At 42.1% G+C, this 18,037-nt stretch overlaps 1 long non-coding RNA gene across 1 annotated transcript in view; it reads right to left on the bottom strand.

Annotated features, from left to right (window-relative positions):
• Positions 1 to 321: 321 nt before the first annotated feature.
• Positions 322 to 18,037, bottom strand: part of LOC307212670 — a 153,695-nt gene continuing 135,979 nt past the window's right edge. The window contains exon 3 of the long non-coding RNA XR_013837070.1: positions 322 to 439. This is a non-coding gene — a long non-coding RNA (uncharacterized lncRNA). The remainder of the gene's footprint in view (positions 440 to 18,037) is intronic.

Here is an 18,037-nt window from a genome sequence, read left to right as displayed (position 1 = left end):
TTTCCCAATATTTTGGCCATTTGGCCTCCATATTGGGGTTTTTTCGGGCCTTAGCTTCCAGCGGTGAAAGCCACCTTGGAGTTTTATTTTCCAATAAGTCTTTATATTTTGTCCAGACATTAAACACTGCTTTTCTGACAATATGATTCTTAAAGGCCTTATTGATCTTAACCTTGTCATACCATAAGTATGCATGCCAACCAAAAGCATTGTTAAAACCTTCCAGATCCAGAACTTCAGTGTCCTCGAGAAGTAGCCAGTCTTTTAGCCAGCAGAAAGCTGCGGCCTCATAGTACAACTTTAGGTCTGGCAGGGCAAAGCCCCCTCTTTCTTTCGCATCAGTTAATATCTTAAACTTAATTCTGGGCTTTTTGCCCTGCCAGACAAACTTAGAGATGTCTCTCTGCCACTTCCGGAAGCACTCCGTCTTGTCCACAATCTGTAGTGTTTGGAACAAAAACAACATTTTTGGCAATACATTCATCTTGATAGCAGCAATTCGGCCTAACAAAGAAAGTTTCAATTTTGTCCAACTGTCTAAATCTCTCTTAATTTCTGACCAACATTTTTCATAATTGTCCTTAAATAAATTCAGATTTTTTGCTGTTATGTTTACCCCTAGGTACTTTACTTTTTTAACCACATTTAATTCTGTCTCTCTCTGAAACCGTTCTGACTCTGTATCTGTCAAATTTTTCCCCAATACCTTGGTTTTCTATTTGTTTAATTTAAATCCCGCCACCCTACCAAAGTCTTGAATCAAATGTAATACTCTTTTCGTACTAGATTCTGGCTCCTGCAAGGTCGAAACTAGGTCATCTGCAAAAGCTTTAAGTTTATATTGTTTCGCTCTGACCTGAATTCCTTCCACCAACCGGTCCCCTCTAATCATATTCAAGAGCACCTCCATAACCAAAATAAATAGCAGAGGGGAAATAGGGCAGCCTTGTCGTGTTCCTTTTTCAATTTTAAACTCTTCTGTAACCACATTAAAGGTAAAGGTAAAGGTACCCCTGCCCATACGGGCCAGTCTTGACAGACTCTGGGGTTGTGCGCCCATCTCACTTAAGAGGCCAGGGGCCAGCGCTGTCCGGAGACACTTCCGGGTCACGTGGCCAGCGTGACATCGCTGCTCTGGCGAGCCAGAGCCGCACACGGAAACGCCGTTCACCTTCCCGCTGGTAAGCGGTCCCTATTTATCTACTTGCACCCGGAGGTGCTTTCGAACTGCTAGGTTGGCAGGCGCTGGGACCGAGCAGCGGGAGCGCACCCCGCCGCAGGGATTCGAACCGCCGACCTTTCGATCGGCAAGTCCTAGGCGCTGAGGCTTTAACCCACAGCGCCACCTGCGTCCCTGCGTAACCACATTGTTAACTATCAATTTAGCCTTTTGTTCTGAATATATTGCATCAATCCCATTCTCAAAACCCCGTCCCACTCCCATTTCTTTTAAATTTCCCTTCATAAATTTCCAGGAGATATTGTCAAAGGCCTTCTCCGCATCTATAAAAATTAACACTGCTTTTGTATTTATATCTGTTTGCAGAAGTTCCAAAATGTCAATAATGTTCCTTGTGTTAGCAAACAAGTGTCTACCTGGGAGAAAGCCCGCCTGGTCCTTATGAATTACTTCGTTTAAAACTTTTTAAAATCTACTTGCCAGAATATCTGCAAATATTTTGTAATCCACATTTAAAAGAGAGATGGGACGATAGTTCTTAAGTTGTGTCTTTTCAGCTTCCGATTTTGGTATCAATGTGATGAAGGCTTCTTTCCACGATTCTGGCGCCCTCCTTCCCTCCATAATTTCATTGCTAACCTCCATCAGTGGTTGTATCAGGTAGTCTTTTAGTGTCTTATAATACTTGGAGGTCAGCCCATCTGGTCCTGGAGATTTGCCCAATTTCATGTTCTGAATGGCTTGTTCAATCTCTTGTCGTGTTATTTTACAGTTCAGGATTAATCTATTTTCTTGTGACAATTTTGATAATCCATTTTTTTCCAAAAATTGTTTAATCTCAATCTCATCTTGTGGCCCTTGAGTGTATAATTTTTTGAAGTATCTCTGGAAGCACTTTCTAATATCCACAGGGTTCTGGATGTTTCTTCCTTCAATCTCTAAATTTGTAACTGTATTTAATTTTTGTCTCCTCTTCAACTGCCAAGCTAGCAGTTTTCCACATTTATTCGCCGATTCAAAAGTTTTTTGTTTCATTAATTTAATCTTCCACTCTATTTCCTGGTTTATCAATTTAGAATATTGTGCTTGATGAAGTTTAATTTCTCTCAACGTCGGCTGTGACTTCGGATTTAATCTTAGCTTCTTTTCTAATTCTTTAATTTTCTCCAAAATTTTATCTTTTCTCTCATTTTGTGTCCTTTTCTTTACAGCATTCTGTTGTATCAAGAACCCCCTCATCACTGCCTTGCTTGCGTCCCAGATAGTTCTTTTTTCCACCGTAGTGTTCATATTTATCTCAAAATAGTCCTTTAGAGCTTTTTGGGCCTTCTTAATAATCTCCTGATCTCTAAACAGATTGTCATTCATCTTCCATCTAAAGGAACCGGTTGGTATTAATGTTATGTCCATCTTTACTGCGTTGTGGTCGGAGCAGGTCTTTGGGCAGATTTCTACCTTCTTGACCTTGGGTGCCAGACCTCTAGATATCCATATTTGGTCGATTCTTGTCCAGGTCAGTTGGGCTTCAGAGAAAAATGTTCCCTCTCTTCCCAAGGGGTTCTTTATCCTCCAGATATCAATCAAATCCATATTGTCTGTCATTTCAAAAAAGGTCTTTGGTAGTCTGCCATCTTTTGTGACACTTTGGCTTTGTGACTTATCCATGTTGGTTGATACGACCCCGTTCATATCTCCCATCAAAATGATGATGTTGTAGTCCAGATAATCCAGCATGGTCTCATGCAACTTCTTATAAAATTCCGATTTCCCCTCATTTGGTGCATAGATTCCTAATATCAAAAATTTCTCTCCTTGATATTGTATCTCAATTGCCAAAATTCTTCCATGTTCATCTTTAAATAGGAATTTGGGTGACAGGCTCTCTTTTGCATAAATAACCACACCTCTCTTCTTTACTCTATCCGAAGATATAAATTCCTGACCCAGTCTTTTGTTTATTAGCACTTTTCTATGGAGCCTAGTCACATGTGTTTCTTGCAGGCAAATAATGTCCAATTGTTATTTTTTTAATATATGAAATATTTTCCTCCTTTTTTCCGGGATGTTACAGCCATTTATATTCCAGCTCAGAAGTTGCAGAGACATCCTGAAATAATCTAGTTATTTTTCCAGGGGTGGTATCTTGTTCGCTAAGTCTTCAGGTTCCAAGGGTGCCGGTACCGCCGGTGCTCCAGGCCCAAAGGGTAGTTCAATTCCTTTTTGAAGGTCCTCTCCATATGTGGTCAGAAATTTGTCTCTATCTTCCAGTGTTCTAATTTTAACCTTCTTCCCTCTGAAGGTGAAAGATAATCCTTGGGGAAATTCCCACCTAAAAATAATTGAATTGCTCCTAAGCAATTTAACCAATTCAAGGTAGGCGGATCTAAGGTCCAACAGTTGTTTAGGAATATCTTTGTAAAACTCAATTCTTTTATCCAAAATGTCCAGTGACTTTCCGTAATGTAAGCCCAAAATCTTATCCCTTTCCTCCTTTGATCTCAATATTATCAAACAGTCTCTGGGCTTTTCTTTCTTTATAAGTCTTCCAAGTCTGAAAGCAGACACAATTTTAAAGTCCTTTTCCTCTAAATTCCAGAACTTGGAAAATTCTTTAGTCAAAAACTCAGCTAGGTTGCCTTCTTCCACTTCTGGTATCGACCTTATCCTTAAATTACTCTCCCGGTTCCGCAGTTCTATCATAGATAGATAAGTCTGATGTTCACCTACTTGTTTAAAGAGTGGTCTTACCTCTTGTTCTAATTTTTCAAATTTTTGACTAGTGTCCTCAGCCAATTTCCGATTTTCTACTGTGACCTCCGTCAACTGCCCAATTGCCTGTGCATTCTGTGATACTTGTCCAGTTAATCTATTTAGACATTCTGTGTTTTGTTCAATTTTGGCTGTTTGTTCATCGACTTTCTTGTCCAAAGATTCCCCTCTCTTGTCCAGAGATTCCAATTTTTCATAGATTTTCTCTAGGATAGAAGCAGCTCCTGAGGCCATATCTTCCAATTCTAACTGTTCATTTTCTCCCTCTCCTGCCCTTGGCAGAGAAGCAGCTTCTTCCTCTGAAGGCAGAGTAGGTACAGATGATCTACGTGTCTGTGAGGCTGAGGTTAAAGTTGTCAAAGTTGTTTGTCTGGTTTTTGATCCCTTTTTCCTTGCGCCACTCATTCCAGAGTTATCTAAAAGTCAAGGTCAAGCTGAGTTGTTCCCATGAGAAAGCAACAGCCCAGATGTTAACAATCATACAGGAGGCCGGGAAAAGGAAAGTAAAATAATGTCACTGTTATAAATCCCAAATCCTCTAGGGGGAGCTTAAAATGTCTTTAGGAAAGAGATCAGTTCTGGTAAAATTACTAGAGTCAAGTTTAAAATCCAGGAACCTTCAATAGCAAGTTTTAAGCAGAGTTAATATTGGCAGTCACAATTTTTTCAGACAGTGCATGCTGGTATGGAAGATTAGCTGACCTTTCGCAGCAGCTGGTACCAAGTACTTTGGATGGAAGAAAATCTGATGAGACTGAGCTAGAACTCCTTCGAGACCCGATGACCAACAAAGAGGGCTACCAACAAAATCGGCAGAGAGAGACTGACAGAGACTTAAAGGCCTCAGATGTGAGGAATCCAGGCTAAAAACTGTTTTTGTGGACATGGGGACATTGGGAAGGGACAGAAACCGGGGCGGGGGGGAGAATGAATTTTTAAAAAAGTGTTTATGACCTTTGTGTTTGATTATTATGACCTATTTTTAAGATAAAAGGGAAATTCGTGGAAGGAATTTGAGTTGACCTTAGAAAAGGATTTAATATTTATAAGAAAATTGGATAAGCAAATTTTGGCCAAGTAATAAGAATCAAGTATTTCTTTAAATATATATATATATAATAATAATATGTAAAGGATGAGAGATATGAACTTGCTGAGCTAATTTAATTGAATTAGGATGTATGAAGGGGGGGTGGGGGAGGTCAAGAACTGGGGTTAGGAAAGTAAGGATATGAAACTTTATATGTGTTGTCTTTGTCTCTGTGTGTGTGTCTGTGTTTATAAAATGTGAAAACTCAATAAAAATTTTATATAAAAAAACAACAACAACAATTTTTTCAGACAGTGCATGCTGGTATTCCAAATGTTACTTCAAAGTAGCAAGTCCAAACTCCCTCAGATTGTTGCCATTTTTAATTCAAAGTGTCCAAATCTGCAAACTGACAGCTCAGTTGCTCAGGCAGCTCCAACACCTGGGTTTCTTACTCAAATTGTATTTCCAATAGAAGAAAGGTATCACAATGCAGATAAAGAGCATAAATCAAATGCTTAAAGTCCTTATTTGCTTATAGGAAAATTCAATGGGTGCTCAGATCAATTAAGTTGAAAATTTCTTTCTTTGCCTCCACTCCTCCAGCCCTTTGCTTTGAAGTTCAGTGACAGCGGAAGACGGACTTCCTGTTTTTACGTCGCTCCACTTTCAGCCAAATTCAGTAGTTTTTAGTCTCAGATTTTATAAAGTCCTTCTTTACTCACGGGTTGTTGCTTTTCCGAATCAGAAGTTTTCAGGAAGAGAGGTCAGCGCTCACCGGCAGCAGCAGCGCGGCTTCACTCCGCGGATCGCGAAACGACTCACAGCGCCGCTACCCCCTCCACGTTCCGGAGCTTTGGGGGTCGCTTCTGGCGCCCACCGAGTCTCAAGACCACAGGCTCTTGCTGCCTGTGGGTTTCCAAAGTGGGTCTCCGCTTCGCCGTAGCGGACGACCCAATTCCGCGGAGCTTCCTCCTCACTAGTGGAAGAGGACCGCCATTACCGTTCGCGCCACCTCCGGAAGTCCAGAAAAAAAAAGATTTAATGTTTAAAAGAGAATTGGATAAATTAAATTTGGATAAGTAAAAAGGATTAAGTTTAAAAATAACAATAATATGTTAAAGATGGGAGATAAGAACTTGCTGAACTAATTTTTGGAATTGGGATGTATGAAGAGGGGGTGGGGGGAAGTCAGGGAAAGGGGGTAATGAAAATAAGAGTTTAAAAATATATATGTTTTGTTTTTGTTTTTGTTTTTGTTTTATAAAATGTGAAAACCTAATAAAAATTTTATAAAAAAAAATAAAAACAAAGCTGGAAAGGATTTGCTGAGACATTTAATTGAACTAGAATACAAAGGGGGGAGGTGTGAGGAGGTCAAGGAAATAAGCAAAGGAAAGAAAGTTATGTAAAGGTTTGATCGGTTTTTTTTTATCAGTTGTTTGTATTTTTCCTTTTTTTCTTTTTTTTCTTTTTATTTTTTGTATTCTTGTAATATTTAAAATTTGAATAAATATTATTTTTTTTAAAAAAGAGAAGCCCTGACCTTGCTGCCGTCGCCATTGCGCCCCAGCCGCTGAGGGAAAGGAGAGTCTTCAGCCCCTCTACTAAATTTCTATTACTACCTTTTTAAAAAATACATCCATATATTACTTAAAACACACTCTCCACCCCCCAAAAAGGGGGGGGGACCTTTTAGTTGTAGTTGTCCTCTTTTCTTCCAATCTTCTTTTATTTTTGCAGAGGCACAAGACTGTTGTAGGCTCACTTTTTTTTCTACGTTGTTGTATTTGTGTAACTGTCATAATTGTTTATGAGATCATTGTTATGTTATACTGAAAACAATGAAGTGCTTATGTATCAGTAAATGGTTAAGAATCTGAAAATCAGCAAGAGATATTTATTTATTTATTTTTTAAATGATATTTTATTAAATTTTACAAAAAAAGAAACATTACACACAAAAAACAAAACATCAAAACACAAAAATACAAACAATCAGCATACAATGGAAAAGAAAAATAAAAAAGGAAAAAGGATCAAAAAGTTAACAAACAAAAAAGAAAATTATTAATTTTCAAATTATTAACATTCATGAACTTATTTTCCTGACTTCCTCACACCTCCCTTTCTTGTATTCCAATTTAAAATTGGTTAGCAAATTCATTCTTATTAGTTTCATCCTTGATTACTTTCCCTCACATAGTTTATTTCTCAAAATTTTCATTTAGTATCTAGCCCTTCTTTTATACTCTTATTTTACCTTATTTACTAGAACCCCTTCATTTCATTTCAATGTCATCAACATTCGAGAATTTTACAGTGTTTTTGTAGATAGGTTTTAAATTTTTTCCAGTCTTCTTCCACCAGCTCTTCTCCTTGATCTCGAATTCTGCTGGTCATTTCTGCCATTTCCATGTAGTCCATTACTTGCATCTGCCATTCTTCCAAGGTGGGTAGATCTTGTGTCTTCCAATGCTTTGCAATGAGTATTCTTGCTGCAGCTGTGGCATACATAAAAAAAGTTCTGTCCTTCTTTGGCACCAATTGGCCGACCATGCCCAGGAGAAAGGCCTCTGGTTTCTTCAGGAAGGTATATTTAAATACCTTTTTCATTTCGTTATAGATCATTTCCCAGAAAGCCTTAATCCTTGGGCACGTCCACCAAAGGTGAAAGAATGTATCTTCAGTCTCATTACATTTCCAACATTTGTTATCGGGCAAATGATAGATTTTTGCAAGCTTGACTGGGGTCATGTACCATCTGTACATCATTTTCATAATATTCTCTCTTAAGGCATTACATGCCGTAAATTTAACCCCAGTGGTCCACAACTGCTCCCAGTCAGCAAACATAATATCATGTCCAACGTCTTATGCCCATTTTATCATAGCAGATTTTACCGTTTCATCCTCAGTATTCCATTTCAACAGCAAGTTATACATTTTTGATAATATCTTAGCATTGGGTTCTAACAATTCTGTTTCTAATTTTGATTTCTCCACCTGGAAACCATTTTTTTTTGTCCAAATTGTAGGCCTCTCTCACTTGAAAGTAATGTAACCAGTCTCGCACCTTATCTTTAAGTTTCTCATAGCTCTGCAATTTCCATTTGTCACCCTCCTGTTCCAGAATTTCCCAATATTTTGGCCAATTAGTCTCCATATTAAGTTTTTTCAAAGCCTTTGCTTCCATGGGCGAAAGCCACCTTGGGGTTTTATTCTCCAGGAAATCTTTATATTTAATCCAGACATTATACAGTGCTTTTCTGACAATATGGTTTTTAAATGCCTTATGTACTTTAACCTTACCATACCAGAGATATGCATGCCACCCGAATGCATTATCATACCCTTCCAAGTCTAGAATGTCTGTGTTCTCAAGAAGCAGCCACTCCTTCAGCCAGCAGAAAGCTGCTGCTTCATAGTACAACTTAAAGTCCGGCAGGGCAAACCCCCCTCTATCTTTTACATCTGTCAAAATTTTGTATTTTATTCTGGGCTTTTTGCCCTGCCAGACAAATCTAGAAATGTCTCTTTGCCACTTCTTGAAACAGTCCATCTTATCTATGATTTGCAATGATTGGAATAAGAATAACATTCTCGGCAATACATTCATCTTAATAACAGCAATTCTACCAAGTAAGGAAAGCTTCAAGTTTGACCAAATTTCAAGATCTTTTTTCACTTCTGACCAACACTTCTCATTATTATCTTTAAATAAGTTAACATTCTTAGAAGTCAGGTTCACCCCTAGGTATTTAACTTTCTTTACCAGTATTAAATATGTCTCCTTCTGAAACCTCTCTTTCTCAATCGGCGTTAAATTTTTCTCTAAAACCTTAGTTTTTGTTTTGTTCAGTTTAAAGCCTGCCACCTGACCAAATTCTTGGATTATTTCCAAGGCCCTTTTAGTGCTGGGGATTGGCTCCTGCAATGTCAATACTAGGTCATCTGCGAAGGCTTTAAGTTTGTAATGTTTAACTCCGACCTGAATACCTTGAATCTGGTGGTCCCTTCTAATCATATTTAGCAAAACCTCCAGGACCGAAATAAAAAGCTGAAAATCAGCAAGAGATATTTAAAGCAGCTAGCTGACGTAACCGTCATTCATAGTTTCCCTTACAATGAGGTCAAGCTACAATGAGGTGCAGACCTAGTTCAGGATTTATTTATTGCTTGTGTGTCTCATCTCTATTATACTTGTGTGTGCTGATGTATAACAGAAGCTGACTTGATCTTATTAATTGGTATGACCTTTCATTTCCTGAATGAGAAGGACATTTAGTAAGTGACTAATGAATCATAAGGCTTTGAAAAACTAGGGTGCTATGGGAGGCATGGATTCTGCATGAAAGGTCAGTTCAGAAGCTCTCCACTCAACTGAAACAATCCCTCACGTTGGTCATTCTAGCCCCCTGCCCAGGCTTTGGAAACAGGCTCAGCAACTGGAGGAACGTGTGGCTACGCTCCAAAAAATTAGAGAGCTGGAGCTTTTCTTGGAAGCAACAGAGCACACCGTCTCCACCAAGGAGGAGACAGGGGACTCCCCTGAGAAGGAGGCTAGTTCACCAACACAGGAGCCAGATATATGGAGAAACGTGACTCAAAGAAGTAGGAGGCCCAGGGTTCGCTCTGATTGTTTAGAAATACAAAATCGCTTTGAGGTCCTCTCCCCTAGCATGGAAGACGAAGAGCAGACTCCATTTGAGGATCTCTCCCTCGTTACAGTCGATCAGGTATATGAAGACGAGCAGCAAAGTCAGTCCTCAGGGAATGTGCAGGCGACCTTGGAACGGACAGATCACGGAAGAACCCTGACCAAACCTAAGAGGAGGCGTGTAGTGGTGATAGGGGATTCCCTACTGAGGGGAACAGAAGCAGTGATCTGTGGGCCTGACAAGATGTCTCGGGAAGTGTGCTGTCTCCCCGGGGCTAAGATCCAAGATGTAACTGAACGACTGCAAGGAATCATAAAACCCACTGACAAATACCCCTTCCTCTTGGTTCATGTGGGAACCAATGACACTGCAAGCAATAGCCTCCAGAAGATCAAAAGAGACTATGAGGCTCTGGGCAGGAAATTAAAGCAATTAAATGCACAAATTGTCATCTCATCTGTCCTCCCAGTTGAACGACGTGGCCCAGGGAGAGAGAGAAAAATAGTGGAAGTGAACAGCTGGCTTCGCAAATGGTGTAAACAGGAACGGTTTGGATTCTTAGATCACGGACTGCAGTTTCTTGAAGATGGACTTCTGGCAAGCGATGGGCTGCACCTCACAACGGTTGGGAGGAATGTTCTTGCCAAAAATCTCAGAAACCTCATCAGGAGGGCTTTAAACTGACTAATGTGGGGGAGGAAGACAGTGCTCCTGAAGGTAGGAGTCTATCAATTGATGAACATGATCATCCAAATGTCATAGACCAAATGGAGCAAACAGCACGCAGACCTAGTGGTGGGAGGAAAAAATCCTTAAATAAGAGACACGGGGGAATGATTAATGGACTTCAATGTCTGTACACTAATGCGCAAAGCATGGGTAATAAACAAGATGAGCTTGAGCTCTTGGTACAGCAAACTAAATATGACATAATAGGCATCACTGAAACCTGGTGGGATAAGTCCCACGACTGGAATGTAATAATGGAGGGATACAATCTCTTTCAGAGAAACAGACCAGACAAGAAAGGAGGAGGAGTGGCGTTATATGTCAGGGATGTGTATACCTGTGAAGAGATCCAAGATTTAGAACCTCAAAGCCAAAGTGAGAGCATTTGGGTCAAAATTAAGGGAGAGATGAATAACAGGGACCTCATTGTGGGAGTTTACTATAGATCCCCAAGCCAAACGGAGTACATAGATGATGCCTTCCTGGAACAGATGGCCAAGCATGCAAAAGGAAGGGAGATAGTAGTAATGGGGGACTTCAATTACCCGGATATTTGCTGGATGTCAAACTCAGCCAAGAGCATAAGGTCAAACAGATTCCTCACTGGCCTTGCAGACAACTTCATTGTCCAGAAAGTGGGAGAAGCAACAAGAGGAACAGCCATTTTAGATCTGGTCCTAACCAATGTTGATGACCTGGTTAGTGGGGTAGAAGTGGAAGGATCATTAGGCGCGAGTGATCATGCTCTTCTGAAGTTTACTATACAGCGGAAAGGAGCAGCCAAGCATACTAGGACTCAATTTCTTGACTTTAAGAAAGCCGACTTCATAAAACTTAGGGAAGTGCTGGGTGAGATCCCATGGACAGTAATACTAAAAGGAAAGGGAGTTCATGATGGCTGGGAGTTTGTTAAGAGGGAGATAATAAAAGCACAACTTCAGGCAATACCAATGAGACGGAAACATGGAAGGTGCCTAAAGAAGCCAGGGTGGCTATCTAAAGAACTTTTAACTGAGTTAAGGTTAAAAAAGGATGTGTACAAAAAATGGAAAAGGGGGGAAACCACCAAAGAGGAATTCAAACAAATAGCCAGCACGTGTAGACACAAAGTCAGAAAAGCTAAAGCACAGAATGAACTCAGGCTTGCTAGAGAGGTTAAAAGCAGCAAAAAAGGCTTTTATGGGTATGTTCGTAGCAAAAGGAAGAACAAAGAAACAGTGGGGTCACTCAGAGGAGAAGCTGGTGAAATGCAAACAGGGGACACAGAAAGGGCTGAACTCCTCAATGCCTTCTTTGCCTCAGTCTTCTCCGATAAAGAAAACAATGCCGGACCTGAAGAATTTGGAGCAAATGATTCAGCAGAGGAAACACAGCCCAGAATAACTAAGGAGATCGTACAAGAATACTTGGCTAGTTTAGATGTATTCAAGTCTCCAGGGCCAGATGAACTGCATCCAAGAGTATTAAAAGAACTGGCAGATGTGATCTCAGAACCACTGGCAGTCATCTTTGAGAATTCCTGGAGAACAGGCGAAGTCCCGGAAGAGTGGAGGAAGGCAAATGTTGTCCCTATTTTCAAAAAGGGGAAAAGAGAGGACCCAAATAATTACCGCCCAGTCAGTCTGACATCAATACCAGGGAAGATTCTGGAGCAGATCATTAAGCAAACAGTTTGTGAGCACCTAGAAAGGAATACTGTGATCACCAATAGTCAGCATGGATTTCTGAAAAATAAGTTGTGTCAGACTAACCTGATCTCGTTTTTTTGACAGAATTACAAGCCTGGTAGATGAAGGGAACACAGTGGATGTAGCCTACCTTGATTTCAGCAAGGCATTTGACAAGGTGCCCCATGATATTCTTGTAAAGAAGCTGGTAAAATGCGGTCTTGACTATGCTACCACTCAGTGGATTTGTAACTGGCTGACTGACCGAACCCAAAGGGTGCTCATCAATGGTTCCTCTTCATCCTGGAGAAGAGTGACTAGTGGGGTGCCACAGGGTTCTGTCTTGGGCCCAGTCTTATTCAACATCTTTATCAACGACTTGGATGATGGACTCAAGGGCATCCTGATCAAATTTGCAGATGACACCAAACTGGGAGGGGTGGCTAACACCCCAGAGGACAGGATCACACTTCAAAACGACCTTGACAGATTAGAGAACTGGGCCAAAACAAACAAGATGAATTTTAATAGGGAGAAATGTAAAGTATTGCACTTGGGCAAAAAAAAATGAGAGGCACAAATACAAGATGGGTGACACCTGGCTTGAGAGCAGTACATGTGAAAAGGATCTACAAGTCTTGGTTGACCACAAACTTGACATGAGCCAACAGTGTGACGGGGCAGCTAAAAAAGCCAATGCAATTCTGGGCTGCATCAATAGGAGTATTGCATCTAGATCAAGGGAAGTAATAGTGCCACTGTATTCTGCTCTGGTCAGACCTCACCTGGAGTACTGTGTCCAGTTCTGGGCACCACAGTTCAAGAAGGACACTGACAAACTGGAACGTGTCCAGAGGAGGGCAACCAAAATGGTCAAAGGCCTGGAAACAATGCCTTATGAGGAACGGCTAAGGGAGCTGGGCATGTTTAGCCTGGAGAAGAGGAGGTTAAGGGGTGATATGATAGCCATGTTCAAATATATAAAAGGATGTCACATAGAGGAGGGAGAAAGCTTGTTTTCTGCTGCTCCAGAGAAGCGGACACGGAGCAATGGATCCAAACTACAAGAAAAAAGATTCCACCTAAACATTAGGAAGAACTTCCTGACAGTAAGAGCTGTTTGACAGTGGAATTTGCTGCCAAGGAGTGTGGTGGAGTCTCCTTCTTTGGAGGTCTTTAAGCAGAGGCTTGACAACCATATGTCAGGAGTGCTCTGATGGTGTTTCCTGCTTGGCAGGGGGTTGGACTCGATGGCCCTTGTTGTCTCTTCCAACTCTATGATTCTATGATTGTCTTGGAGCTCATGTTATAAGACACTGGAGAGAGTGAAGGGGCCTTCCATGTCCCTTGTGCCCAAGAATATTGTGGCAATGGAAGGATGGTGCCATCTCTGACCCATAAATGTGCTCTCAAAACTGGTTAACTCTTCAAAACTTTAAACACTGCTTAATGTTTTGTCTAAACTGGCACTGGAATGAGAGAGTTAAAAATTATTGATGAAGCTTATCAAGCACTGCGGGACGCAGGTGGCGCTGTGGGTTAAAGCCTCAGCGCCTAGGGCTTGCCGATCGAAAGGTCGGCGGTTCGAATCCCTGTGGCGGGGTGCGCTCCCGCTGCTCGGTCCCAGCGCCTGCCAACCTAGCAGCTCGAAAGCACCTCCGGGTGCAAGTAGATAAATAGGGACCGCTTACCAGCGGGAAGGTAAACGGCGTTTCCGTGTGCGGCTCTGGCTCTGGCTCTGGCTCTGGCCAGAGCAGCGATGTCACGCTGGCCACGTGACCCGGAAGTGTCTCCGGACAGCGCTGGCCCCTGGCCTCTTAAGTGAGATGGGCGCACAACCCCAGAGTCTGTCAAGACTGGCCCGTACGGGCAGGGGTACCTTTACCTTTTATCAAGCACTGCATCAAAACTTCGCAGGCTTGACTCCCTGCTGTTTCCATGTGTGAAGTAGGCAGCTCGGTCCCAGCTCCTGTCAACCTAGCAGTTTGAAAGCACGCCAAAAAGTGCAAGTAGATTAATAGGTACCACTCCGGGGGGAAGGTAAATGGCATTTCCATGTGCTGCTCTGGTTTCGGTGTTCTGTTGTGCCAGAAGTGGCTTAGTCATGCTGGCCACATGATCCGGAAAAACTGTCTATGGACAAACACCAGCTCCCTCGGCCTGTAAAGCGAGATGAGTGCCGCAACCCCAGAGTTGTCTGTGACTGGACTTAACTGTCAGGGGTCCTTTACCTTTACCTTTTTTTACCATAATGATATTATAATGTTTTGTGATGATGCAGCAGAACCAATTCGTTTGGTAAACCTCTTGCCCCATGCTTGTTCTGGGTTTTCCAGTTTCTAGTTATCCCATTCCTCAGTTGCAGTTGGTCTCTGCTTCCAGTTATGATCGATTACCATGGTAGTTGCCGTAGTAAATCTCTTTCTTCCTCCTCCTCCTCCTCCTCCTCCTCCTCCTCCTCCTCCAAAAAGGCGGGTTTTTGATTCTCTGCAGGGGTCATTCTGTAGATCTCTGAATTGAAGCTTTGTCAATGCAGCAGAGGTTAGGGAGTGAGGGAAGGTGTGCCATATTCTGTTAAGAGGAACCTACAGCTGCTGTTGCTCTAAGAGTGATTGCTCTAAGAGTAGTGTAGTTTTTGTATTGATTTTGGCATTAATGCATTTTGTTGGAGTTCTGTGTCTGCTACTAATCAGTTTTCGTGTAAGTTTATTTTGCCCTATTGAGTGCATGTTGTGGGAGACTTGCTGTCAATATGTTTTCACCTTTCTCTGCTACATGGATTTCAGTTACTTTGTTTCCAAGGTCATGCCTTTATTAGAAGCTTCCATTTGCACATGTAGTAAATTGCTGCCCTGCTTTGATATTATCTGCTAAACTTGCTTACAGTAATTGCTTGTAAAGGTGACCCAGAGACATCTTTCACACTAATGGGGGAAGAACTAAAGTCTCAAATCAAAGTAAATCAACAGTGCAAGAACTTTTAAAATGTAATCCTTTGGGCTACATGTATTTATTGCACCTGTTATCCCTAAAAAAGACTTTCATATAATTCTCAACTATGTCCTTCCTTTGTGCCATCACCTTCTTTAAATATGGACAATATTCAGTTGTAGCTTACAGTAAATGATTATTATAATATCATGTTTGTTTATATCCTGCCTCTTCCCCCTCAAGGTAGCTTACACATTAAAAGAGGAACAGCTAAAACTTGTGTGTGTGTGTGTGTGCGCGCGCGTGCAGTCATTAAAACAATTAAACATTAGTTCAATATAATGCAAACATATCTTTACAGTGAAAACATCAGAGCACCAGTCCATCCCTTAAAGCAGTCAATTCTCGAAACCCTCTTGGAACAAGAAGGTCTTCACTTGCTGGCAGAAGGACAGCAAGGAGGGAGCAAATCTGGCTTCTCTGGGGAGGAAGTTCCAGAGTCTAGGAGCAGCCACCACCGAGAAGGCCCTCTCCTGCACTCCTTTGCACATTTCAGCAATAAAAAGGCTTAGGTATTATTACTGCTGCTACTATTACTACTATTTATTAAATTCGTGTACTGCTGTTCATCTGCAGATCTCAGGGCAGTTCACAACATAGCTAAGGAAACGTAATTTGATCAATATCTCAGATGTAATAGTGGAACAAGGCTGGATACCTGTGTATTGCAGGATGAAGCCTGGGACAATAATAGCAAATAACTGGGTGAAAGATTGTCACCAGGAAACTGATGGCAGGTTTGAGAATAATTGGAAAGAGACAGCCCCAAGTTGGATGGAGACAGGAAAAGGGGACAAGGGCTACGTTTGGGAAGATGCAAGCGGCAGAGAGACGGGCAAGGTTTGGGATGGAGGAAGGAAGTAAGAGCAGGAGACAAGGAAGAAATACCTAGTCTTAGACACATGGGAAACTTTGGATATGTTGAAACAAAATAAAAAAATTCCTTCCAGTAGCTCCTTAGAGACCAACTAAGTTTGTTATTGGTATGAGCTTTCGTGTGCATGCACACTTCTTCAGATATGTTGTCCATTTTTTTTGTAATTTCTCCCTTATTCTAAACTCTGTTATTGTTACAGATTAAGTAATATTTCAAATCATTTGTGCGCGCGCGCACACACACACACACACACACACACTCCTCCAGGCTTGCTGTGCTTTTCCTAGGACTGGGCTGCAAGTCTGTCTTCTCTGTCCTCCTCTGTCCTTGTGCAGCTAATGATGTGTCTCAGCTGCCAGGAAAGAAAGAAGGATAGAGGTGCCTTCTGCCTGTGCAGCACAACATTTTGGTGCAGTCACTACTGCTTTTGTCAACAGTGGAAAATATCTCCAATATCATCTGCTTCATTGGTGGGAAGATGAATTATAACACTGCTTGCTCCCTCAGCACCGTTTTTGTTCCCAGTTTTCCTCAAAGTTACTTCATCATTCATACACAGTGAATTAGCCCTCAATTGATTTCTGTCATCTATTGCAAACTAGACATTGATGCAGGATTGATTCCATGCCTTTCCCTCTGTGTATGTATCTGAGTGATATTTAGATTACTGTGATATTACCTTTGCAGGTAAAAGGTAAAAGTAAAGGTACCCCTGCCCGTACGGGCCAGTCTTGCCAGACTCTAGGGTTGTGCGCTCATCTCACTCTAGAGGCTGGGAGCCAGCGCTGTCCGCAGACACTTCTGGGTCACGTGACCAGCGTGACAAGCTGCATCTGGCAAGCCAGCGCAGCACACAGAACGCCATTTACCTTCCCGCTAGTAAGCTGTGCCTATTTATCTACTTGCACCCGGGGGTGCTTTCGAACTGCTAGGTTGGCAGGCGACGGGAGCGCACCCCACCGCAGGGATTCGAACCGCCGACCTTTCGATCGGCGAGTCCTAGGTGCTGAGGCTTTTACCCACAGCGCCACCCGTGTCCCCCTACCCCTTTGCAGGTAGTGTTTGCCAACTCATGGTGTGCCCACGGATCTCCAGTGCATTCCAGAAACCGGCTTACTAAGCGTCAAACCTCCTTGCACCAGTGGAAAAATGGGTTTGAACTGCACATACCTGTTGCCCTGACAAGGCAATCTGGCTTTGTAATTCTTAGACATAACTGTCTACCAGAGTTATACAAAGGAGCAAAAAGGGGGAAGTGTACAATGCAGTCTTACTGTTTGCAGGTCTAGGCCCCAGAGCTGCCCCAGCAGTCAAAGACAGGTTAATGGCACCAGGGGCCCAATCCAGCTGGTGCTCTGCCAGACAAGGCCAAACAGACAAGGAATGCAATCTGTTTTGTTTTGTTTCTCATCCCAAGTAAATAAGGCTAATAATAAAACTGGCCGCAAGTAGCTACTTGATGATGGGTTATGAATAATGGTAGCAACACTGGAAAAAGCAGATTTAGATATGGGGATATAATGATATCCATTATTGTAAGAGCTGATCACACCACTGACAATAACGTTATTTTTGCAAATCAGCATACCAGGCTGAGATCATATAAATTTAACAAAATGTCAAGTGCTACAGACCAAGTTAGAAGGTGAGCAGGTTCAGAAAAGGTAACTCTATCCCTACTTAACATGTAACTAAGTGTCTTACTTGGTTCTGAATTGCTGTCACAATTTCAAGTAACTTCCTCAGCCCTTTTACTTGGGGGGGGTGCATGTGTGGCCAAACAGGAACCAAAAATGGATGCTTAGAACTCCTGGGTGCTGAATTTTGCTGTAATCTGCCCAATTGCTCAACATTTATTAATGTTGGAGAACATGCTTCATGACTGCCTTGTTGGTGGCCTGAGGGACGAGAAGCTGCAACAACACCTCTACACCAAGAAGGACCTAACATTCCAGGTCGCTCTGGAAGAGGCCCCAGCAACCAAAGCCGCCGAGAGGTTGGCGCAAGAGGCACGGCCGAGCCTGCTGTCCCAACTGAAGGTCCACCACGAAGACCTCGCCGACAACTCAGAATCCAACAGGGAGGAGGTGCACCGAGTGCAGTGGTGCACTCAAGCAGTGCACACACCACAGC

This window comes from Podarcis cretensis (genome assembly GCF_951804945.1).
Source record: "Podarcis cretensis genome assembly, chromosome: 3".
NCBI classification, from domain to species: Eukaryota; Metazoa; Chordata; class Lepidosauria; order Squamata; family Lacertidae; genus Podarcis; species Podarcis cretensis.
The sequence above is the reverse complement of the archived record's forward strand: the minus strand, read 5'-3'. Positions and strand labels throughout refer to the sequence as shown.